This window comes from Euprymna scolopes, chromosome 30 (genome assembly GCF_053919585.1).
Source record: "Euprymna scolopes isolate OS-2025 chromosome 30, ASM5391958v1, whole genome shotgun sequence".
In the NCBI taxonomy this organism is placed as follows: domain Eukaryota; kingdom Metazoa; phylum Mollusca; class Cephalopoda; order Sepiida; family Sepiolidae; genus Euprymna; species Euprymna scolopes.
In genome coordinates, this window is record NC_136511.1 from 47,000,635 (window position 1) to 47,019,760 (window position 19,126).

General features: G+C 36.0%; 1 protein-coding gene and 1 pseudogene across 1 annotated transcript in view; one reads left to right on the top strand and one right to left on the bottom strand.

Moving 5' to 3' along the window:
• The window catches only part of LOC145254794 (BDNF/NT-3 growth factors receptor-like), a 677,849-nt gene that overhangs the window by 161,451 nt on the left and 497,272 nt on the right, over positions 1-19,126 (bottom strand). The gene's annotated exons all lie outside the window — the stretch shown is intronic.
• On the top strand, positions 12,803-12,929 carry LOC145255046 (U2 spliceosomal RNA; annotated as a pseudogene).

A 19,126-nucleotide genomic window follows, 5' to 3' on the forward strand; every position in this document is an offset into this window, starting at 1 on the left:
ATTAAAATTTTTCCAACATGTCTGAATATCCTTTATACCAAATTTCTAGTCTGCAGATACAAATTCGTTGAGAATTTCCTCACACACATTCACACACACATTCTCACTTTTATAGATATATATATATATATATATAGATGAATTAACTTTACATAGATCGATCATCGATACCCACAGTTTCACAGAAATCCTGGTAATCTCACCCATTTGGCTAAAATGTACTTATTGTGCCCGATAGTCTAAAAGAAATACAATGTTTCTAAAACACAAATAAAAAAGCAACCTGATGTCGATGCCTCCGTTCAATCTCGAAAGACAAAGAATGCCACCCCCAAGAGGCAGCTGCGCATGTAATTGAGAGACAAGGATTGCGCAATCTCAACCACACCTCTCATATATCGGCACTGTTTGAGTCCAACGGCAAGAAGTCTAGGAAGACTTAAAACAGTGCTGAGATAAGCAGAGAGCACATACAGCACCTGGAAGTCCCAAGTAGTCACCCATTTAGTACTGACCCGGTTCAATATTGCTTAATTTTGGTGATCCAGCGGGAACCGGCGTGTCAACGTGATTATACAGTATACAGAAACCTGATGTACTTCTACATTAATATTAAATCTGTTAATGAATATGGTGTTAATTATACATCGCTCGAGTAGCATTTACAATAACTTTGTTTGCAGTTAATTTACACAAAGACTAGAGTCTACAGGTGAACAGTTCTAGGGGAGAAACTTTGTTCATGGAATTTGCGTTTAGATTGAGACACAGTAAGAGGGTGAGGGAAATTGTTTTTTTTTTTACTCAAGTTCACCCCTTACAAAACATATCGTCACTTGGATGTAAGGGGCTACTATTTGGAGCTATGTCTATGAAAGATTAACAAGATATTTGTTTATCTTACATTTAAACTTCTGCATATCAGTACAGCCAGGGAAGCAGGCAGCAAGAAGGGAATTCCAAAGTCTAGCTGACAGTGTTTGTATTTTTCTTCATATATTCATCCACCCAGAATGTAATGATTCACAATGGCATAAAGATTTTCAAAAGACTATTCTGTCGTCAGCACGTATGCATATAAGAAACCATAACAACATAGGTAGGCATTTTAAAGATACCTTATTTTTCTTTCTGTATTCTTTCTTTAGTTTCTTTCAATCAATAAATCGATAAATCGAATGTATGGATACGCTATTAGACGGATATTCAATGAGCTGTGATGTTGTGATTGATTTCCCTGTTGTAATAGATATGAGGGTTACTTCGTTCAACAGTTTTCGACGAACATCATTTAATAAAACAAGGGCCGTTCTTAATATGCGTTCGTTCAATCTGTGAGTTTAACAATTAAAATTTAAATACGACAGACAAACCGACAATCAGAACGTCTTTTAGAGACACATAGACGCGTGTAAAATAAGAGTTCGCGTTTAGCGATTTAGCTAGGAACTTACTTAAAAATGCACTTATTAAAAAGAAAACAAAAATACACGGAGAAATTTTGCATAGCGAGAGATGATATATGGGAGGAGATGCTTCATACCTTTCTGCCCAGAGGTCGTTTGTCTTGTCTGGGCGCTGTGATGAATGTTCACCATACCCTTTTTTTTTTTTTTACAAAGGAGTCACCACTTATCAAGGTAGAGGTCACCCGAGGATAAGGGTTAATAAGTGTACAGTGGTCAATAGGACAGTGACGTAGTAATTGTTAGTAGTGGAAATGTGGTTAATTGGATTACTTAAGGAGAACAGCTCATCAAGAATTTGTTTACGTTGGACTTGAAGACGACCATATTGTAGTCAGCAGGAAAGCAGGTAAATGGAAGAGATTTCCACAAATGCGCAGTTATAAGAAAAAAACTTTGTTCATGGAACCTACGTTTAGGTTTAGGCACAATAAAATGATTGAGACATACCTTACTTTTCTTCTTTGTGAACCACAGGACAACGACTTTATATATATATATATATAGTTTTGTTGTTGATTTTTTAAACGATATTAATGTTACTGCCTCCACCTTGGAGATCCGGTGTTTTCTTAGAAAGTAACCCTTTTTTAATTTGGAGGTATTTATTTATTTTTTTTTTAAATAGTAATCTACGTACACGCATGTTTCAGGGCCCTACCACTCATCAGCGTAGCTTGACTGTTGTTAGGACTCGACCCCCGGACCTTATGTATTTCAGTCCAGCGTCTTAATCCAACACGCTATGATGACATAGACAATTTACTGCTTCGTTTTTATTGTTTATCTATTTACGTAGTTTTGTTGTTGATGTTTTAAACGATATTAATGTTACTGCCTCTATCTTGGAGATCCGGTGTTTTCTTAGAAAGTCGTCCTCTTTTTATTTGGACGTATTTATTTATTATTTTTTAATTTTTAATGCTTTTAAAAGATAATATATATATATATATATATATATATATATATATATATATATATATATATATACTAGCAAAAGTACCCGTCGTTGACTGGGTTCAAAAACAGCTTACAGAAAATGGACTTTGATTTATGAAAGTATGATAGGTTATCAAAAGGAAGGGTTGTAAATAGATGGCTTCGAATGTGGGGGTATCAAAACCAAAGCAAAATATGATGAAAGTAAAGATAAAATAGATAAACCCCATAATTTATTATATCATACCTGTTCACACTGAAATACTTATCACAATATTCTGTGGATCTGTATTAAAAAAACCTTCTTAAACTTTGTGACATATTTCCATTCTATGGAGGTCAGGCGCGAACGAACACCCCATACGCAGATATATATGAAAAGTCTTTATTAAAGTTTGTGCCTATTTCCATTATATGGAGGCCAGGCGCGAACACAGACCCCACAATTTTATTATACCATCCATATTTAAGTTAAAACATACTTATCAAAGTATGGCAAGATCCCGGGCGACACCAGATGGTCTTGCTTTTCAAATAGAGGAAGAGAGGGCAGAAGAAGGGGTGTTGGTGTCTGATTGGGACAAAACAAAACAGAAATGTCTATGGGATTTTGTCAGAAAGAGAAAAAACAAATAATAATTGTTTTTATCTCATTGTCGTTATATATCTGTTAGCATGAAAGGTTGTTTTTACAACCTCTGAGAGGTATGAAGAGATCCAGAGATCCTTAGCTGATTAAGGCTGACAACTTAGAATGGGGGTCAAGGGTAAGGGTCGCCGCCAAGCATTATTCGACCTGGAATGACTAATCACTCCTAATTTGATAATAAGTGAAAACCTCAGTGCAAATGAAGGTTAAAATTTGGTAGAGATAAGTTCGAAGAGGAGGAGTAAAATAAGGGGATAGAGAAAGGAGTTCACGAGAGAAGAAAAAGAATAAGATAATCGGATAGAGAAAAAAGAAAAGTAATCTTCAATGTGACAGAGGGGGAAAGAGGCCAGCTTTATAAAAACGATTGGCTTTGTAGAGTTAGTCTGGCTGGCCTTGGGACGTGCACATCGCCCTTGCCCCGCCTGGGGGGGGGGGCGAAAACCTCATAAGAGCTAAGTTGAAAAGCTCTTGTACTTGGCTGGGAAATTAACTAGATAGACTTAAGTTATACAACCTGCATCATGAAGCTCGGATCAAAGAAACAAGTGTAAAATGATTTATAAATAATTATTTTGTTTCGTTATATAAAAATGACCCAGAGTTTTTCCTTGTTTCTCGATTGCCGGCCTGAATGAGGATACAGTTTATTTCAGGTATGCCCTGACGTCAGATGATGAAAGAGATAGATTGGATCCAGCACGAAGCCAGAGTGACGGTCGAAATCGACAATGTTGCCACACGCACTTAGAATCTGAGCAGCAGAAAGATATTTTCCAGTGACCAGTGAGAGTCTGGTCAACCTTGAGGGGATCACCACTAGACAAATAAGAATGTAGCCCTGCTGGGTCGCATCTATAGTCCTGCGAGCCGGGAGCGATGAACACGGCCAAGAGTACATTACAAGTATGCTCCCGTGAACCAGGTTAGCGACGGATACGGCCTGCCCCCGGACGAAGATAGGGCGTTAGGGTTATAAAAGTATTATTATGTACATCTATATCAAAAACACTTGTAAACGTTTTTTTTTTTAAATTTTAATTTTTTTATTTCTATACATTGTATACCAGGGGCGAACGCAGACCCCACAATCTTAATGAACCACCGTTCTGCCAGAGCAAACATACCCATTCCTGTGTCTCGATACATCTTCTATCATTATATGTAATCAGTTTTTTAAAATAGTCAACCATATAGGAGCCTATTCGTGACCACACACACACACACACACACACACACACACACACACACACACACACACACACACACACACATTCAGCTTTATATTACACACACACACACACATATATATATATATATATATAGAGAGAGAGAGAGAGAGAGAGATAGATAGATAGATAGATAGATGATAGCTAATTAGAACTTATAACCCTGCTGTTATCTAACAATAATGTACGCACTCGTCGCACAACGAGCGTGGCATATTCCAAAAAAAAAAAATAAAAAAAAAATCACTGAACCTTTCTGCATTTGGTGACAAAACTTCTAAAATGCATTTATGATGTTAGGTTTTATCGGGTGTTAACTTTGGTCGAAATCGGACTTTTCCTTCTTTAATTGGATTTTTTCAGTTATTGATGTTTGATACTTATCGGGGAAATTCCGATACAAAACCAATTTAAGAACACTGCCAGACACGTAAAAAATATTTGTGTGAAATTAAAAAAAAAAAAATCGGGCCTAATGTTTTAGAATCCAAAGAGAATGAACTCACAAACACGGCAAGTGTTTTATATTTACGTTTATAAAAAATCTAGCAAACTGTCTGACGTTGTTCGGTCGTAAAATACGCTTGATTATAATATTTATTTCATGAAATTTTCGTATTTATTTTTATAGATCAAAGTATCTAATTATTATTATTATATTGTACAGAATGTATAGTTGTCCGCCCGGCGTGGCTAGGTCGTAAAATACGCTTAGATAGGATATTTTAATTTATGCAGGTTTCGTATTTATTATCTCTAATATTGCAACCAATATATATATATATATATATATATATATATATATATATATATATATATATATATATATATATATATATATAGTTATGACTCCAAAAGTTCATAATACTAACAAAAAAAAATGCTTTCTGTGCCATCAGATAGATTCGAAACACAAAACATATAGCTCTGCAGATTCAGTTGTTACCACCTGAGTCAAGTTCATACGAATATAAAGGCGAAAAAAAAAATAAGGTTGAAAATTTTATCAAGTTTCAAGTCTGTAAACCAAACATTAACAGATTAGTTTATATGTATAGGTTGCCTGTCTAGCCGCACTGATGAGCTGTGAAACAGCGAAACAGTACTGTATGTGGATGACTATATATATATATATATATATATATATATATATATATATATATATATATACTAGCAGGTTGTCCGGCATTGCTCGGTCGTAAAATATGCTAAAATATGACATTTGAATCCATCCATGGGAATTTCGTATTTACTATTATAGAATTATATAAACGTATAAATGTATATTTGCGCATACGTATACAAAAACTTTAAACTGATTTATGCCTGCCAAATTTTATCAATTTGGACCCCCTTAGCAGCTATTTTTACTGGCTAATAAACAAAACAGAATTTATTCCATAGGTCTGATACTTCGGGGAAAGGGAATCCCACTTTTCTTTAATTTTTGTCCAAATTTCTTCCAAATTTGAAATTTTATCATTGCGTAGCTGTTGCTTGATGTAATACCATGCGTTTTCGATAGGATTCAGGTCTAGAGATTGTGCAGGCCAACCCAAACACGGAATATCATGCTCTTTCAGGAACTTGAGATTGCCAGCTGTGTGAATGGGAACATTATCCTGCATGAAGATGGGATTATCATCCAAATTCCGACCAAAGTAGGGTAGAAAATGCTCAGTCAACATATTAATGTACTTGATCGAATTAATTCGACCTTGCAAGCGAACTATAGGCCCTGGACCAATGGCACTAATAATACCCCACACTAAAACTGAACCTCCACCACCTTGCAGCGTTGAAACTGAACACCTAGGATTAAATTCTTCGTCTTTCTTCCGACGGACGTACTGCCTACCCTCATTGCCTAACCTATTGAACTTGCTTTCGTCACTAAAAAGCACTTTTGACCAATATGAAGAGTTATGATCTTCATTGTATCTGATGAAGTCCAGATGGCGCTTGCTGTTCTTTACAGAATTCATTGGTTTGCATCTTGCAACATATCCTCGCAAATTAAATTCCTTTAATCTGTTCTTGACAGTAGAAAGAGAGCACTTTTTAACAAGATTGCACTGTTGTTGGATTTGGGGAATCGTTTCAAATCTGTTTCTTAGGATGCGGATCTTTATAGCATTGTCTTCCCTGTTAGAAGTAACTCTAGTACCACCAGATTTAGGGGCATCACGAACACTGCCGGTGTTTTGGTGCTTTTGCACAGTCTTTCGTACCGTTTTCTCATATTTCAATCTGCAACCGATTTCTCGATTGGGTAAATCAGAAAGGTGAAGATTAATGAGCTCTTGACGATCACTAAGAGAAAGTTGTGGAATATGGACTACATGTTACGTTGTATAATCTGGAACAATACAAATTTCGATTAGAGATGGTTTGTTGCCTGTTGGTAGATATTTTTAAGTGATTTAGGGGTAATAATTTAACCTTGTTTTAAACGAATTTGTTGCTGCGGAGTTTCTTTTTGCCTCCTCAATTTAAAGTTATTTTGAAAAATTGACATGAACACTAGAATATTTCAATTAAAAGTCAAATATGAAAAGGTAAAATTACAGAGGAATAAAAGGCGAATCAAATAAGGTCTAGGTTGCTTAAACAGTTACATTAAATTTAGCTTAACTTTGCAGTTTTTGAAAAAATTACAAGTGTGGGCTTTCTTTTATCTGGCACTGTATATGCTAAATTTCAAGTTTGTAGAGTATATAGGTTGAGAAGTGTCCTCTCACACACACATTCTCACATCTATAGATATATAGATTTCAAAATTACTCACTTAAATTTAACAAATACTTCGTCTATGTTTTTTTTTACACAGGAACACTACTTATCAAGGCCCGGAGGCCACTCGAAGATAAAGGTTAATGGGTATACTTTAGACAATATGATTATAAACATAAGTAGTGGAAATTTTGTAAATTGGATTACTTAGGAGGGCGGTTCATCGAGAACTTGTTTACGTTGGACTTGAAGATAATCAGATTGTAGTCAGCTGAAAAAAGGCTGTCGGAAGAGAGTTCCACACACGTGCAGGGCTAAGAAAGAAGCTTTGTTCATGGAATCTACGTTTAGGTTTAGGCACAGGTAAAGAATGTGGGAAATTCATTACCTTTGGACCGATATGATTTCGAATCTCAAATTCAGCAATTAAAACTTTCGCTCTAGCCAAAAATTATTACGTTTGTTTTCCGTGTCAATTTTCTAAATACTATTACAAAGAAGTTAAATAAACACATGACACAATCTACTGGGAGTCCGCAAAGTCTGGACACATAGTATTATTAGATATTAGCCTTGCCAGTTCATCGATCAGTTATAAGAATAGTAGAGTGCTAACTAGAGGAGGGAGGGCTGATTTTGCTCACCTTTCAGCCTTGTTTCAACGAGGAAACACACAAAAAATGTGACTTGGTATTTAATCAAGCTATGTGCTCAGACGTTACAGATTCCCTGTATATTATATTATTATTAGTTTGTTTGTCTTTCTTTTTGTCCGTCTCTCCGTTTAGCTTTTTCTCAGAAACTACTGAGCCTGTATGGTCTAAATTTTATGGGAGCCTTTGTTATGATAGGGCGCAGCAAATTAAGTACTATAGTATTTGTTTGAATACATAATTAGGGATTAATACGAGTTAATAGAGGTTGACACTACAGGACAACATTTACTCTAGAAGTTTTCTTCACCTGCTACTAGTCTCTTACTCCTAGAAAAAAAAAGTCGCCAACCTAATAAGTCCCGCATTGATAAAAAAAAAACTCCAACCTCTGTCCCATCAACGAAATGTTGCATCCTTGTGCCTACTTTTCAAGTATTTTAATGTAAAGTGCTCCGACGAATTCCAAGAACTTGTACGCCTTCGACGTTAATGCCCCCGACAAGCCACAAAATCCCATCCCTAACTGTAGAGATTCATAGATGCTGGGCATTCTTTCACTCATATAGTTCCTTCTCTTGAATTTAATTTCTATTAGGGGAATCACCTAATTAATATGCACAGTTGATGTGGCCAATTAGCCAATCAAGGCGAATTAGGGAAATCACCTAATTAATACGCACAGGTGATGTGGCCAATTAGCCAATCAAGGCGAATCAGAGTATGACGTAATGAAGAGAGATTGGTTGGATGAGAACCCCACACTCGCCAAACCTCACCAACTTCTTACCTATAAAAAGAGCCACAAAACGATTTTTAAGTCTGTCACAAGTCGAGGGTAGAAAACCCGGTGTGAGTTGAAAGTCAGTCTGTCCATCCCTCCACCGCGCCACGCCCCTCGTTTACTGACTGTCCGGAAAATAGAAGATTGGCTGTCGAAAAAGATCCCGTTTGAGCAGATTACTGTTGGAAGAAAAGACATTGTCATATATTTTTATTTTTTCTATCACCTGTTTATAATTGCACAAAAAATACATTTTTCCTGGAATCAGAATTTATTTTAACAATTAAGCGATACAAACGAAAACCCAAGCTTGCGTCTGGAGTCAGTTATTCGCTTAGAGAATTTGTTATTAACTTGGAGATGAATGATGCCAAATTGAAGTAATCTCTTTCAGCGAGCAGAAAACAAGAGAAGGTAGCAAACCCAACGCCGTGAATCCGGCCCGCGGCATGTATCTTCCCTCGAGACTTTGAGTTCAATAATTTGGACTTTTGGAAAATTTGTTTGTTTTTTTTGGCATTTCTCCTTATTTATGTTTTTCACCTGCGAATCTCTGTTGTGGCAAAAACAGGAATCTTACTCTAACCCCGTCACCAAAGAAGTGACCGCGACCGCACTATTGGACCTTTGTGGGTGTTCTAATCGGAACAACCTAGAATTACACTTATGTATCGGTGAACACCACGGTCTTCATCGTGTTATATTGGCCCTTCTGTGACCAGGAAGTGACCTTTGACTGGGGGAAGCCGGGTCTTATCTGTGTTATATATATATATATATATATATATATATATATATATATATATATATATATATATATATATATATATATATATATAACATCGTGAATGTTATTCAAAAAGGCCGAGAGTTATCTTATGATTTTAACATCACAATCAGCGCACGTGGGCTTAAAGGATGGACTTACTTTATTTCAACGTACAGTGATCGACAATAAGAACCGAATTTTTAAAGGAGCAGACTTTATATATATATATATATATATATATATATATATATATATATATATATGCTGTGACCAGCGACGTAACTATTTTTCAATTGCACTATATATAAATCTAACATTGCTGTGATAACGCAAATCTATCTGCAATGGTATTTAAAGAGCTGGAGAATACTGGAAATCAGAGGAGACTTGTCACGCAGACTCCAGAGAACACCACAAGTTGTTCTCAAATAGAAGTATTTTATGATGGCCTGTGTGACTACTCCTTGTGAGTAAGTAATATTGTGTTGGTGTATATTTTAAATCTCACTGAAAAGAATGGGGCGCACTGAAAGACTATAAAACTGCGAAATAGCTGTCTGTTTATTACATTCTACCGTACTCCTCTTCAAATATCGAGACTGATAGAAGGATCAGTAACATCCTCTCTAAATTATGTGCAAAAGTTTCAACTTTTTATTATTAAATAAGTAAATCTAATAATTTGCTTGGACGTATACTTAAAGATCTCCATAGAGACTTACGACCAACTTGAATGTGGTTTCTTGTTAACGATGCCCGCGGTTCTATTTTAATAACCGTAGACAACAGGGAATGTCGTAATGTTTACTTTATCCAAATAAGTATTTAAATATAATTGTGCTGTACCGGAAAAATTAATAAGGCTTGGTACATAACGAATTTTGTCCTCTCTGTGGCTCGAGGGACCAAACTGTTCCAAGTTATTTTATAGAAAATATTGACACATATTCGCATATTCACTGAAGTTCTAAAATTGTAAGAAACATCCATCTATCTATCTATCTATCTATCTATCTATCTACGCTACTCTACTATTATATAAAAAGAACTTTGTCTCTCTCTATGTGTATGAGTTTTTTACTTATGGACTGCGAAACGGCTGGGCCGATTTTTACGAAATTTCACACAAATGTACTTTATGTATCTGGGTGTGTTCTTATATATAAATAAGTGTGTGTAAAAAAAAAATCAAACAAACGAAAAACAATAACATGATGCGTTAAAGTATTTTTTCACTGAGAGTCAATCTTTGTTTTTTTTTGTTAAAGTTGTAGAGCCGCTAATTTGTTTTTTAAATGAAGAAATTCACGGCTCAACATTAATTGCCGTGAAGATATATGATGACTTAGACTATGATAACAGCATATTCTTTTTATTGTTTTGACTCTCAAGTATATACCTGACACAGTTAGACACAGTTAATAAACTGAGAACCACATCGCTCTAATGATGACAATGTTATTTACTTGTTTAATCGGCCAAAACATTATTAACTACGTACATTTCGCTATTAAATATGCATTCAACACACCATTGAAAAAATACTTTACTCGAATAACTTCCGAGTTCTGAAAAGTTAATCAGCATTCAGCTTGAATTTTTATTTATATTACGTCTTACACGTGTTTCGTAAAATAGCGAAAAACCACTAAACAACTACTAAAAGGCGAATGAATATTCATAAAAATACTACTAGAAATTTTTTTATATGAAAGAGTATTTAGGGAAGAAATAAAAAAATAAACCTTGTCATACTAATACTAGTTTCTCTAGCCCTTAAAAAAACGGGTAAAATTATAGCCCGTTAAAAAACCGGCAAAATTATAGCCCATTAAAAAACGGGTAAAATTATAGCCCATTATAAAACGGGCAAAATTAGAGCCTGTTAAAAAACGGGCATAATTGTAGATCATTAAAAGAAGACAAAATTATAGATCGTTAAAAAAATGGGCAAAATTATAGCTGGTTAAAAACCGGGCAAAATTATAGCCGTTGACTTAAAACAAGTGCTTTATGACAATTTGAGGGTCGAATACGATGAAGGTTTTTCTCGCTCTTGCATTAAATACGAATACCTATTAATCCCTAACTGTGCATCGAATAGATACCATAGTACTTAGTTCGCTGCACCTTATCACTTCAGACAGATTCCCACTAGTTTCCGAGAAAAAGTAGAACGGACAGACATACAAACAGACAAATTAAGAGAAATATAATATAGACTATGTGTCTTATAAGCCGACTTTGGTGTGAAAGCGTTGATAATATCGTATGGTACATCCCGAAAATCGTACGTTTCAAGCTGGATTATGTTTCGCTTTGGAGAGGTAGTGATGCAACAATTACCGGCACGGACCGTTGGCTTGACACGTCAATTTCTAGTTCATAACTGATTACGTTGTAATCTCTATAGCCTCCTATTCTTCTGAAACTCTGAAGCAGAACAGACGTTTTTTATCGATGAAACTTAGATGACGACGACGACGACGAGAACAACACACACACACTCACAAACAAACAGACAAACGAACAAACAAACAAACAAACGAACAAAACAAAACACTAATAGGAACGAGAGGCGAAAACATATTTATTGTTTAATTAAGAATAGCATAGCGAATCGTTATAGACAAGTGGGGCCCGTGGGAATTTCACAGCCGTACATTCCTCTGTTTCAGATTGCTACTTTGCTTAAAAATTAATCGGGGTTCGGCGCCAAGAGAAACCTCACGATATTATTGTAAAAGCTTACATATATATATATATATATATATATATATATATTGGGTTGTGGGTATATCTATAATACTCTTGAAAGAATTTGTTACATATTTCCATGTTACTGATGTACATCACCAAAGCAGATTATTGTGTCGCCTCTTGATCTAACATATACTACACTTTAATCCTTACTCGAAAACAAAGAAAGTGTATTTTTAGTCGCGTGCAAGCGACTCTATAAGTCGGTCGGTCGGTCGGTCGGTCGGTCGGTCGGTCTGTTTGTCGGTCTGTCCGTAACACTTTTGTGCTTGGCCTTTTTGGTTAAGATCTAAGGTCTGTTGTTAATAGATACTGTTCTTAGCTTTTTAAGCTTTTCTTGGCTTTTTGGCCAAGATCAAGGTGTGGTGTCTGTCCCGGCAGATGCTGCAAACAAGAACCATATGTGGGGGCAAATCCATATATAGGACCTTGGCTAATGTAGGGGCAGCCCTTAATACCAGTTGTCACTGTTCGGCTCCCCTACTCCCCGAGGAGTTGGTCCCCATTTCTGCTTAACTCCTCACATTAAAAATCGGCCTTGTGCTTAATTTTCTCGGTGGGGGAGCAAATAAATACCCTTTTCTTGGCCTTTTGGCCAGGATCAAAGTGTGTTATCTGTTCCGGCAGATATTGCAAGCAAAGACCCTATGTGGGGGCGACCCCACAGATAAGACCTTGGTCATTGTAGGGGCAACCCTTCATACCAATTGTCACTATCCAGCTCCTCTAATCCCCGGGGAGTTGTTCCCCATTTCCCCTTCACTCCTCACATTAAAAATCGGCCTTGTGCCTAATTTGCTCGGTGGGGGAGCAAATAAATACCCCTTTCTTGGCCTTTTGGCCAAGATCAAACTGTAGTATCTATTCTTACTACATACTGTACTTATTGGTATATAAAGTGGGGGATCCATTTTCTGTATTAATTTAATGTAAAATGATCACCCACTTTACAACCAGTCAGTCTCTAAGCCTTTCAAGTCATTCTCCAGATCATTCAAGTTGTTTTTGAAGGATTCCAGTTATTTTTTAAGCATTCAAGTCATTCTTAAGGCCATTCAATTCATCCTTAAGTTCATTAAAGTCATTCTAAGGCTTTCAATTTTTATTTATTTAAGTCATTTCAGCCCATTTTTCGGTCATTTTAGTTTATATTTTAGAATTTCATGTCAATCCTACATTCAAGCATTCATTACACGAGAGCACGCGACTAATGGCTATCGGCCTTGTTAGTTTTAGTTTCACTTTCGATATGATAGTTCACCAGATAAAAATGCTTTAATTAATTTTTGTTTGCATTTTTTTTTTGCATAGGTCTTTGGCCTATTGGACGATTCCATCTTTTAAAAAAAAGGCCATGGAAGGTGATAAAAGAAATAAACTTGCCTTAACGCATCATTTTATAGATGAGTTTTGGCTGTATCTAATTACTGAAAGCGTTACGTATAGACTAAGTAAGGAAAGAACAAGCCGAATATTATATAGGTACATGGTATATGCTTTGAAGAATAGATTTTCAAGTTCGACGGATGTTCCTTGGGCAGCAACAAAACTTACATTCGAAATGTTCATTTAGTTCAATAGAATGTCATTAATGTATCTCTCACAGGCACATTGTGCTCAATTAACTGAGAATTTATCAGACATGTCTTCGAGATATTTTGTCCGTCAGGATGTCAATATTTCTGTCACGTTTGAGTTTCAAATAATAGCTTCTCTGGTATATTTAACTGAGAAATAGCATGCTATTAATTACGTAAGTGTGACAAACCAACGGAAATGCTATTTCAAGTTTAACAGTGACAGACTGACGGAAATGTTATTTCAAACCTAAGCGTGATAAACAACTGAAATTTAATTGTACAAACCTAAGCTAGATTGATCTACTCAGATGCTATTTCTGACTTGTGACAGACAAACGAATATTTTGTTTAATCGTTGTATCGGTAATAAGATGAGACCCGATTTACTTGCCCCCCCCCCCTATCGCACCCACGAGGGCATAGTTATACGCAAAGGCTGGTCTGTAATGTGGGAGAAATCCAGCTTCCCAGGAAAAGAGCAACTAAATTGGAAAAGCAATTTTTAAAAAAATTGCCTTAATCCATTAGGTTGAGAAAAAAGTTCTTGCGGAATTTTTAAGTTTGATTTCAACTGATGTATTTTCAAATAAGTTTTCATTATAATACCTTTATTTTATATATAATTTTAAAGAGCTTTTTCTAATCGTTTAAATTACAATCGTTTTAAAACAATTATGCATTCTTTTCATTTCTTTTCTTATTTTAATTCAAGCTAGGCCGAAAGCTGCTGAAACAGCTCACAATATCAACGAAGCGTTTAGCTCAGAAACCACTTGTGAATGCGTAACACAATAGCGGTTTAAGAAATTTCGTGATGTCGAAGAGAATTTTGAAGATGATGAGTGTAGTGAACGGCGCTCGGATGTTGACAACGATCAATTAAGAGCCTTAATCGAAGCAATCCACGCACAACTGTTCGAGAACTTACTTTTGAATTAGATGTAACGTATACGACTATTTCCAACTATTGAGAGAGATTGGAAAGACAAAAAAAAAATTGAAATTGATAAATTGGTGCATCACGAATTGAACGACAATCAAAGGAGACGCGGTTATGAAGTGTCTTATTCCCTTCTTTTACGCAACAAGAACACGTTTCTAGACCGGGTTGTGACTTGTGATTGGGTTCTTTATAACAACCAGCAGCGCTCAGCTCAGTGGTTGGACGCCGACGAAGCTTCACAACACTTCCCGAAGCTAGGGTTGTACCAAAAGAAAGTCATGCTGAGTGTTTGGTGGTCTGCGACCAGACTCATCATTACCGTTTTGTTAATGCAGGCGAAACCATTTCAGCGGAGAAGTACTGTCAATCGATGGATGAAATGCATCAGAAACTTCGACAACAGCACTCAGAATTTTGCTAAACCGACCCTCCATAAGTTTAACGAATTGGGCTACGAAAGTTTGCCTCATCCGTCATACTCTCCAGACCTCTCACCTACCGACTACAACTTTTTCAAACATCCCGATAACATTCTGCGTGGGAAATGTTTAAAAATCCTAAGCGATATCAAAAACGATTTCATCCGAAATATGTTTATATGAATTTAAAAGTTAAAACCGCAAGAACTTTCTTGTCAACCTGATAGAAGAAATTTGAATTTAAGTCCTCTGTTCTGTCTCGAAAACAACGGATTCCTCTGCAACTGTGCCTGCGCAAGGGATCTACTGTGAAACAACGGTTGCGCACTCACCAACAGCATCTACTTGAAACTAGCATTGTTTTTGATAAATACTAATAAAAAGTTCACGCTAACTGGAAACAGTGCCGAAATACTCCCTTATACAACACGTGGTATTCCAAAATGATCACTCATTTAGCATTAACAAAAGTCAACCTCGCCTAACTATAGGAACCGTACAGAACGTCTAATAGAATCGCGCATTATGGCATCGGATATGCCAATTTCAAAACATATTGGATATATTGATATATTGATACTGTACCTCTATAAGGCCACTATTCGCCCATGTATGGAGTATTGTTGTCAAATTTGGGCTGGTGCATCTGCTACTAGTCTCTCACTCCTAGACAGGGTTCAAAAAAGAGTCGTCAACCTAATTGGTCCTGAACTGTCATCTAAGTTTCAGCCTCTGTCCCATCGACGAAATGTAGTATACCTCTGCCTGTTCTGCAAGTATTGTAATGATGAATGCTCTGACGAACTACAAGCACTTGTACCCCCTCGACGTAAATACCCCCGACAAACCTGACAAGCAGCAAAATCCCACCCCTTCACAGCTGACATCTCTAGATGAAAGAGAGCCTTCTACTCGAGTAGTTTCTTCTCGAGAACCGCTGGACTTTGGAATTCCATTCCGAGTTCCTGCTTCCTCAGCTGTACTGACATGCAGAAGTTCAAGTGTAATGTGAACCGACATCTTGCTGCCCAACTCCCCACTTAGTACCCCTGTAGCTTATGTCCCTGATAGTAGCTCCCTACATCAAAGTGGCACTGTGCTTTGTGATGGGTGTAATTGTAAAAAAAATAAAAAAATATGGTGTTTACTTGAGAATTAGTGCGTCGGGAAACGCATGAACCAATACATCTATCTCCAGGTTTAGTAATTGTTTTGAATCGTGCTAAACCTCCAGTGTGTTTGGACATTTCATGACCAAGAAAACAGATTCGAAGGTTACGCAATGATAACATTTCCTTGTATTCCAAACTGGTTGGCGTAAACATCACACATGCAACATTTACACAGATCAGCGAAAGTAACACGCCAAAAAATAAACGATACACGAATATATATATATATATATATATATATATATATATATATATATATATATATATATATATATATATATATATATATATAAATAATTTTTCATGCTTCTGTCGCAAATATTTATGGTGTGGGACTATAATAAAGCAACCCTTGTCATGGACGTACGTTAAAAGCAAAGATGCGTCATTGCACTCTTGGCAAAAGTAAATGGTGGAGCACAGAAGGTCGCTGGTTATAATGGTACCAATCCCGTCGTCGTAGCTCTTCAAAATTATTAAGTTAAATAAGTAGGAAGCCTTATTTTGGAATGACCATCGTACGACAAAGCTATCTCCGGACATCCCTGCACAGCCATCGTCCATCGCTAGCAAAAGTGCATTGAAAATAGTGGTAACTATCAAGAAAAATAAATTCTGGAACACAAAAGGTCTCCCATTTTTATGGTACCATTACCGTCTTCGTAGCTCTTCAACTTTTTGAGTTAAAAATAAGAGGTTTTACTTTTGGAGCAACCCTCGTACCCCCCTCCCCATATATATATATATATATATATATATATATATATATATATATACTAGCTGTACCCTGCCACGCGTTGCAGTGGCTCAATTTGGTGTAATGGAAAAATTTAATAAAAGAGAAAATGCATGTTTCTTATATTAGTACAGCAATCCACTGCAAAAAGTGAAAAAGAAGGCGAAACTGAAAAAAATGGTGCTCTTGCAGAATTTGATCTGGATCCTCGAGAGTTTCTGTCAATCATTCATGTTTTGGACTTGACCAACAATCAGTGGATGAAGCCGAACGTAGCAAAAATGTTGAAACGCTAAATGCTTTTTTTTTTGTTGTTTTAAAAAATGTGATTTAGTAATTAATATTTGGTTGATGGTGGGGGGAGGGGGTTACTATACACAGATTCGAAAAAGTCGTCCAAAAACAAATAAATGAAAGCAAAGGTAAGGTAATTTACGTTTCTACCTAATTGGATAATTGTTTAGTGTTTTTATGTAATGTAAAATGTTTAATTGGCTCAAAAAACAGAAATGGTCGCGAATTCTGTTGAATACGTTAAGTTTGGGAAAGTAAGTTGAAAACTAAAAACTATACAAAACAGTGTCTGAAACTCACCGAACATATGTTACCATGACATAGGCTGGCATAATGGATAGGTTTCTGACAGTATTTTGTATAGTTTTTTTTTAGTTTTAACTCACTTTCTCTAACTTAAAGTAATCAACAGTGTCCACCACCATTTGTAGCTTTCAAATACACCAATAAACACTGTTTTTTCGAGCCGACTAAACGTTACATTAAATGAAAAGGGTTTATATTACTAAACACAGATACAAAGAAGTTGTCAAAAAATAAATATATAACAAATAAATGTTATCAAAGGCAAGAAAAGTAAGTGTTCTACCTAACTGGATAAGATTTTAGTGTTTTTATGTAATGTATAATCGGTTCAAAAACATTTAATGTTTATCGGTATATCTGAAAAATACAAATGGCGGCAGACTGTATCGAACACGTTAAGTTTGGGGAAATTTTGGGAAAATGAGTTTAAACTAAAAATACTGTTAGGAACTCACTCAATATATGTTACCATGATGTAGACTGGCATATAATCGGTGGTTTTAAACTTTTGCTCGATACAGGTGACGACTTTTAAAATCCCTTTTAGTGATTACCTGGTTTGAGGATATTTGTACAACTAAACGGCAAATCTGCTCAAAAAAAATCCGGTATTATTTTACTTTAAGGCCCGTTTCACGTTCATATATAACGAAATATTTTATTGTAGATTTCGGTGTGCTAAAAAACGAATCTGCAAACCGTTTACGTAGCAAAAAAAGTTTTCATGACATTCATGAAATTACTTTTTCGAAAAGTGGGTGATCATTGTGCAATGTAAATTTAACTTAGAATGAGCATCCACTTTCTGGCCACCTGAGAGAGGGGCATTTTTCTGTTTCTTGGCTAAAACGTTTTTTGTTTGATTTCTTTTGCATGGTAATAACCCCTGAACTCTGGGACTATTTTCCATTTAACAGCCGTAGCCTTCGTTTACGCTATGCGTAAGCATAAACGAAAGCTGTTTAGCCAATAAACATGGGGAAAAAAACCCTCTCTCAGGTGGCTAGAAAGTGGGTGCTCATTTTAAGTTAAATTTACATGGAAAAGTGATCGCCACTTTTTCGAAAAAGTAATTTCTTCATATCATAAAAACTATTTTTTTGTGACGGAAACGGTTTCCAGATTCGTTTTTAGCACACCAAAGTCTACAAAATTTTTTTTGTTATTTACGAACGTGAGACGCACAGCCCTTAATGGAAAATTATATAAAAAATCCGGGGGAAAATAGTTTTCAATAAAAACAGCAAATGAATTCGATATAAAAAAATGGATGCTATTTTTTTTCTTTCTGTGTGTTTCTTGGCTAAAAAGTCTTTTTGTTTGGTTTCTTTTGCATGGTATTAACCCCTGAACTCTGGGACTATTTTCCATTTCACAGACGTAGCCTTTGTTTATGCTATGCGTGAGCATAAACGAAAACTTAAATATGCATTCGCGTACCAAACTGCCTTGTCAAAAAAACCTTTAAGCCAATAAACACGAAAATAAATGCCCCTTCTTCAAGTGGCCAGAAAGTGGGTGCTCATTTTAAGTTAAATTTAGATGGAAAAGTGATCACCAACTTTTCGGAAAAAAAATTTCTTCAGATCATGAAAACTATTTTGATACTCCTTGGGCGTTGAGTTCCATGGCGACCCGCAGAATTATGTAATGGTCGTTCCCTTAGTACCCCCCTAGTCAAGGCTAACGCATGC